Here is an 8,460-nt window from a genome sequence, read left to right on the forward strand (position 1 = left end):
CTGGTTGTCAGGAGACTGCTTTCTTTGAAACTTTAATTTTGGTCGAGTTATTAAAAAGCTATGATAATTTTTTTACCAGGAGGGTGAACACAAATAGACTATAGTTAACCAACATTCTTTCTCATACTATACATAAGTTACACTACAAGAAGGAACTTTTGCTTTAAATACAAATAATAATTATTTATTTACTCATGTATACCTTCAAATGATTTTGTTTCTATTATCAAAGATGGACCTGTCATTAAGCTCTCATTTGTACATACACTGATTTTGGTCACTTGACAAAATATGTCTATTACTGACTTGTAGTCTGAGAAGCAATGTTTGCCCCTGTTATGGTCCTAATACATAACAATAGCTTCTAAACACAACATTAATAATGGCACGTTTTATATATTTCCCACTATATCAATGACATCATTATATAATCCCTTATATATAGTTGATGGTTTCATCTCACTAAAACACTTCCCAGGTATATCTTGAGTACCTTTAGCGACATAGTACTTTTCGCAATGAGAGGTGTAACACACTAAAAAGTTTAGAAAGGTCATTTTGATCTGATTAAGATTGGGATTAAGTTCTCATATAATTTTGGTACAGTATATCAAATAACCCAAAACTAACTATTTTGTTGCTATATTGTTCAGTAAGGGAGTGACAGAACATTCTTCAATAATACTTGTAGTGAAAAAAATAAATTAATACAATACATTAGTATATAATCTTAATTGATTGTTAGGAGGTGACAGATGAAACATTGAATCTACAGAAAGTTTTATAAATTTTATAAAAATATATATTATAAATCACTTACCATACTCTTTGAGTAATATCATTTGCTACACATCTTCTGATTGTAGACAGTACGAGGATACAAGTGGAATAATATAGTTTGAGTTTTTAAGTAACTAACTTTTGTTTTACTACACTGTTACGGAACATATGCTCCCCATTTCTTGAAATATTTGGTGAATAGCTAGAGACTAGAGATATTCCAGGGTGAGCTGATGAAGAAAACAAATGCTAAGTAACGATAATTCAGTTTTCTTTTAGTTCATAAAGCAAAAAATATTTCATATGGAGAAATTCAGATTCATCCACAAAGCTATAAAGAGATTTCTTTTGCCTAATGGTCTTCTAAACAAATAGTTGATTATTGTAGAGATAAAGCTAGTTTTCTATATTGTTTCTAAGATCAGTCATTCCTAACATATATATATATGATATACAGTATAGATATATATATATATTATATATATATATATATATATATATATATATATATATATATAAAGTGATGGCTAACAAGTGAATAATGGAGTTCAACAAGATGATATACTCTTCAATATCCTGTATTTTTTAGATAAATTTTGATTGAAGTTGTTTTAATTCTAAATTATGTATTGGACAGATCATATACAGTATAATGTATTTGATATAATGGATATGGTGATGTACTATATTAGATTGTAGCAAACTATCAACATCATTTTTCTTATATTGCATCAATGTTATCACATTCAGAGGATGATACTAATATGATAACTTGAGAGAGGTTAAACAAACATTGTAATGAGATAGGAACATAACCATACGACAATAAAATCCATCTTATCTTATCAAAATAGTAGGTGTCGGATTGTTTATTTTTCAATTTTCTTGTGTAAGAACATATCAAAAACAAATCTTTTGACATATTGTACTAATATAATACATGTGTGTATATTGTAGTATTGTTGTATAGCTTCAATCTTATCTTAATGCTTTTATACTGAAAGGAGTAACCCCATTCTTTTGATTATATCTAATCATTCATTGTTGTAGTTCTAAATGCATTAACTGGAAAATGTCAAGATTTTTTGATCACTTCTCTCCATCAGTACTGCTAATTCTTCTCTGGCTTTTTGTATGTTTGCCCTCATTTAAGCTTCATTAGAGGTTCTGCGGCAACTATTTATGCTGAAGAGAATATTGATTGTTCATCATATTATCTTTAATATTGGATATTGTCTTATTTTCTTTTTATACCCTTAATTTGGTCTACTTGCTGATGTAAAAATAGTAGGTATACATACATCATCAGACTGGTGTTGTATCTGTCATTTTTGTCATGGATAATTGCTGGCTTGGCTTTTTTATCATAAAGAGTTCATCACAATATATGTGCTGTTTTATATAACAAGTGGTGTTGCCTATTTGCTACAAGTGATGGGATCCTCATGTGTACGATCAAATATTTTCAATTAATATTGATCAAGCCATTGGTGCTTCAGTGTGAATTGACCAGTTTCTAGGATATATTGCACTCACGGGAGTGAGCCTGTATTTTTTTTCATTGACATAATTATGCACTGTTTGCTAAGTCAGTTTTGTATTACGGTCGTATGTGCTATCAGGTGTGGCTGTCTACTACGTCCATTATCACAACTTTTCTCTGATAACATTGGTTGATACTACCACTCAATTATTACTCCTGGTCAAATGAATCTTTATATTAAGGTCTTCTGAAATACTCAAGTTTATGCGCAGAACAATAAGTAATCCCCCAGGAATCGTCGTGCCTTCAATCCGATTGGGAAGAGAATTACCATCCAGATTGGGACCTAGTAAGGACAATATGGTGACCCATTTACAGAGGAGCAGTATAGAATGTTAGGTAGTTAGTCCATGGGGGGGGGGGGGGGGGGGGGGGACACCATTATTTATCTTGTTGTTGGTCTTGTTTGTGCTCAGAACAGTAAATGATTTATTACTATAATCAAATGAGACGCGCCGTTTTTGATTGTTTTATTTCAAACATGGATTACATGCTTTAGTAGCTTTACTTTTAATTCTCTTATATCAGTAATTATACATCCTTTTTTTTAACAAGTACAATTCCACAGTAATCGTAAAAGAATTGGAGATTGGCTGGTATTCTCATTATGTACAACAATATATTCTGTCATAAGACTTTCTCCAGAAGACCGTTTCAATTTTAAATAACCTTGGTACCATTTCACTGTTTTTTTTCTCAATTTTATATGGAATCTTTCTCTTTAATTTTCCAACCCTTTACTCACAATTCCCTCCAATAAATGAGGGGTTTTATTGTTGGGTGGTATCACACTGGCCTGGTTATATTTTACTAAAACAGCAATATTTTTAGTGTGAACAAATACTTAAAGTGTTCACTATTACAAGTTTAAGGTGCTTTCTTATTTTCGTATTTCTAATATTAGCTAAATTTACAAGTTACGTTGAGAAAAATAGCCCAATTTACATTTAATGGTTAGGGACATTGAAGTTATGACCAGAAGTGGGTATGGAAGAGGGAATCTCTGATATGCTCAATATTTCATTCTATTTATTAGTAATTTCCAATAATTTTGTATTAAAAAACTTTTTTATTTTTTTTAGACTTTGTTTAGTTTTTAAGCAAGTTTTTAAACAAAAATGATGGGTTTATAAGCTTGTAATTAAGTTTTTGATGCTGATTTATTATGAATAATTTACCTATTTTTTCAAAAAAAATTTGTCAAATTCTCTTCAATTAATAACCTTCAAAAATACCAAACTTGACGTAACTCAATTTTCTTATAAGTTTAACAAATACTATAGAAAATGAAAACGAACGGAAAAATTCATAATGTCAGCCAATAGTGTTTAAAACCCCTAACATAATTTTTAAATCAGTTGTTAATGTTAATAAACCTTCAAGCGATAAAGAAGAGATCCCCATAATTTTTTAAAATTATAAGCTTGGCCATATTTAACATTGTTCTAGTGGCGGATTTCTTACAAACTTACAAAAAGAACTAATATCCCAGGAGGGAAGTTAAACTGACCACAGTAAAAAAAATGGGGTGCTTTGTAAGGAATCGAAACTGTATTTTTTCCACAAATTTGTTTAGAAGATGTTAGGATCTTTGACTCTTTTTTTAATTTGTCTATCTTTCTTTGTTTGTGTATGTAAGTCATGATAACCATAGTAGAAAATGCAATACAATCAGGGGACATAATGATAGTAATAGGAATAATCTAAGTGTAGCCATGTTAAGAAAATAAATAACTAGATGATAGTGTCCTCACCACTAATTTTAGGGTATGTGCATGATGGCTGGGGAAGTAAAAAGTACCTATCTTAGTTCTCTTCATTTTTCTTGTTTAATTCTAATCATTTCATCTCTCTTTGTTTTCCTAGGTACTAATTATGAGTAGCATCTAGAACATAAACCTAGATGGACTACTAACAGTCTCCAGCTCACTTCTGTAGTCTGGTTAACGTCTCAATCTATGCTTTCTTACTAAAATAAAATCAAAGTATAAAAACCTAAACATTATATATGTAGTATTAAAACAGACATAAATCACCATTTGTCTGTTGTTGAGTTTGGTAGCCTCCAATACATGTGCTTCCAATGCAATTTGCCATAAAGATTCAGCTTCTTGTTTACAAAATTTTCTATTGCTATATCTTAATAAATGTATATGTACGGTAAAGAAGTTAGTCATGATTGGTCTTGTTGTTGTTCGCTGTCCCATACTAATCTAATATACAAAAATGTATAAAAATCATTTTAAGATTAAGAAAAAAATGTGGGACAAAAATAGATAATGGCAATATATGATAGGAAGATTGTTGGAATCATTACTTCTTAAATTGCATTTAAAGCAGCAAGGCATATTAATTTTATATGAAATCTGTTTTGAAGATACTAAAAGTAAAAAAATACATATTTTTACACAATATAGGCAGAAAAACTGGTTGGTTATGTTAGGGATATGGTAATTTACTTAATGGAATACGACAGCATGTGCAAGACATAGAGCACAGGTATAGTTGTTAGTTTCATGTACAAGAGCATACTTGAAGTGATTAGGGTAAAACTTGAACAGCTAATAATGTAATATACTGAGAAGCAAAGACATACACTACTGCAAATGATAGGTAAGTAAAGAAATGGGAAACAAGCACAATCTTACTGATGAAACCCGGCTGAATGCAATTCAACTGTAATAATAGATATTTGGGTAAATGTTGTTTGGACGGTGGAGGATGGGAGGTGCAAATAGGAAGGGTCAACACGATTGATTATGGTGTTATGCTAGTGGACGTGAGGGTTTGGGTTCGGGTGCATAATTAATATTGAGATGATATTTTAAAGATGGTTAGCACGAAACAAAAATAGATGACAATGACATAGATATTTTAACACAAGAAATTTAAAGTAAACAAACGGAATGACGAAGGCAACATGTATCGTACTGATGACAGCACATACACCACAGACATACAAATTGTTAAGTTGACCATTTAGCCATTGTGAAACTCAAATCCAATTAGAGATCATCCATAGGCTCATACTAAAGGCTATAGCCGCTAAAGATAACTAAGCACCAACCGGCCATGAATTGAAATGCTTATACCTGAGATTTACTTACACAACCAACTGAACTCTGGAGGAATTTGGGTAATCATGTTGTGAACAGAGAAAATGATTACTTTGAAAAAGAAAGACTTATTGTGGACACACACTAGATAGGAATGAATAATGAACTTGATGAAGATGATACAACAATGACATTACCCAGGACATGATGGGGAGAGGACAACAGTTAATAGATAAGCACTACAAAAATAACAGAACATACACAAAACAAACATTATGATCCAAGGCACAACTTAACAGAGATTGTTGATCGGACCTTTTATCATAGACATAAATTTATATTTTGTGTTATTAGTCGTGATTTCTGTTGGTATATCAATTTCCCATAAACAATCAGTTAGATTCATTTCATTGTTTATAGCTACAAGTATAGTGCTTTACCTATAATCTATATGATTAGACTTCTCGTTTACAGTTATAATGTATTTCTTACTGTACCATACTTTGTTTCTCCTCTTCAAGCCCCAGCTATTTTATTGATTAACGAAATTCACGTAGATCACATTTCTCATGGTCCTTCCTATACTATGTTATGGGAAATATACAATAAATCTTTTCTTGTGGGTCCTGTCAATTATTAAAATACGTCAAAAGAAACCGGCTGGTTGTCAGGAGAGACTTTACTTTTAAACCTTTAAATTTTTGTCGAGTTATTAAAAAAGCTCTGAGAATTTATTTTGAACCAGAGGGGTGAACACCCATATACTCATCTTCAAACCCAACATTCTTTCTCATACTATACCTAAGTTACACTCCCGAAGGAACTTTGGCTTTTAAATCAAATAAATAAATTATTATTTACGTCAGGGTCTACCTTCAAATGATTTTGTTGTTTCTATTATCAAGGATTGACCTGTCAGTAAGCTCTCATTTGTACCTACACTGAGTTTGGTCCTTGAGACAAAATATGTCCTTTACTGAATTGTAGTTCTGAAGCAATGTTTTGCCCCTTTTATGTCTAAATACATAACAATAGACTTCTAAAACCGCCCAACATTCAGTAATGGCACTTTTCTATATTTTCCCCTATCCATCAATGACATCATTATATGATCCACCTTATATTAGTTGAGGTTATCACTCCTAAAACCCTTCCCAGGTATATCTTCGAGTACCTTTGCGGCCATAGTACTTTTCGCAATGAGAGGGTAACCAACACTGAATAAATTTTAGAAAGGTCATTTTGATCTGATTAGATTGGGATTAAGTTCTCATATAATTTTGTTACAGTATATGCAAATAACCAAAAACCTAACTATTTGTTGCTATATTGTTCAGTAAGGGAGTGACAAAGAACTCTTCAATAATACTTGTGTATGAACAAAATAACTTAATACAATACATGTAGTATATCATCTTCATTGATCTTGATTCGATGTGACAGATGAAACATTGAATCTACAGAACTTTTATAAATTTTATAAAATATAGATTATAAATCACTTACATACTCTTTGAGTATATCAGTTGGCTACACAAACGTCTCTGATGTGGTAGACATACGTACGAGATACAAGTAATAATATAGTTTGAAGTTTTAGTAAACTACCTTTTTTTTCTACACCATCTTTGTTACTGAACATATGCTCCCCTTTCTTGAAATAATTTGGGTGAATCCTGAGGACTGGAGATCATTCCAGGGTGAGCGGAAGAAAACAAAGCATAAGTAATGATAATCAGTTTTCCTTTTAGTTCATAAAGCAAAAATATTTCAATATGGAGAAATTCAGATTCATAACCAAGAAAACTAGAAAGAGATTTCTTTTGCCTACCGGTCTTCTAAACCCATACGTTGATTATTGTAGAGATAGAATCTAGTTTTCTATTATTGTGCTAAGCTCAGTCCTTCCTAACATATCGTATATTATATATACAGTATAATAAATATAAAGTGATGGCTAACCAATTGAATATGGAGTTCAACAAGATGATATCCCTTCATATCCTGTAATTTTTTAGATAAATTTTGATTGAAGTTGTTTTCATATTCAAATTATTGTACATTGACAGATCATATACAGTATAATGTATTTGATATAATGGATTGGTATGATTAATATCCTAGATTGTAGCCAACTAGCACCAACATTTTGCTTATTTGCATCAATGGTTATCACATTCAGGATGATATGATACTAATCTGAATAATTGAGAGAGGTTTCAACAACACTTGTAAAGAATAGACAAATAACCATAACGCATAAAATACATCTTATTTAATCAAAATAATGTCGGATCGTTGTATTTTCAATGTTCTGGTGTAAGAACATATTCAACAACAAAAATCTTTTGAACATTAATTGGTACTAATATGAATACAATGTTTGTATATTGGTAGTGATTGTTGTATTAGCTTTCAATCATTATCATATGCTTTTATACTGAAAGTAAGATCCACTTCCTTTTTTGATATATATCTATCATTCATTGTTGTAGTTCTAAATGCATTAACTGGGAAACTGTCAAGTTTTTTGATCAATTCGCCATCAGTACTGCTAATTTCTTCTCTGTATTTTTTGTATGTTTGCCTCATTTAAAGCTTCATTTAGAGGTTTCTGCAACAACTATTCATGCTGAAGATAATAGTGATGGATCATCATATATTACTTTTTGAATGTTGTGTGTTTCAGATTTTTTTTTTTATTGTTTTTCTTTTGGTCTAATGTTTTGCTGATGGAAAATGAGTTATGTATCCCTCTATCATTACTGTTTGTTTTACTGTCATTTTTGTTCATGATAATTGCTGGCTTGTTTTTTTATCTGTTTAAGGTTATCACAATATATTGCTTTTTTTATAACAGTGTGGTTTCGCCTATTTGCTACAAGTGATGATACTCAATTTGTATCGAAACAAAATCAAATGGTTTCATTGTGGTTTGGTAATATTGATGTTAGCCTTTTTGGGTTTTTTTTTTTTGTTTTTCTTTTTATCATTGGTGTGAACTAATTCTTATTAATTGGCACTTCACTTGTAGTTTTTGTTGTACTTGCATTTTTGGTATTTTTCTCCCCCACAACTTTC

This window comes from Gigantopelta aegis, unplaced genomic scaffold (genome assembly GCF_016097555.1).
Source record: "Gigantopelta aegis isolate Gae_Host unplaced genomic scaffold, Gae_host_genome ctg3315_pilon_pilon:::debris, whole genome shotgun sequence".
Lineage (NCBI taxonomy): Eukaryota > Metazoa > Mollusca > Gastropoda > Neomphalida > Peltospiridae > Gigantopelta > Gigantopelta aegis.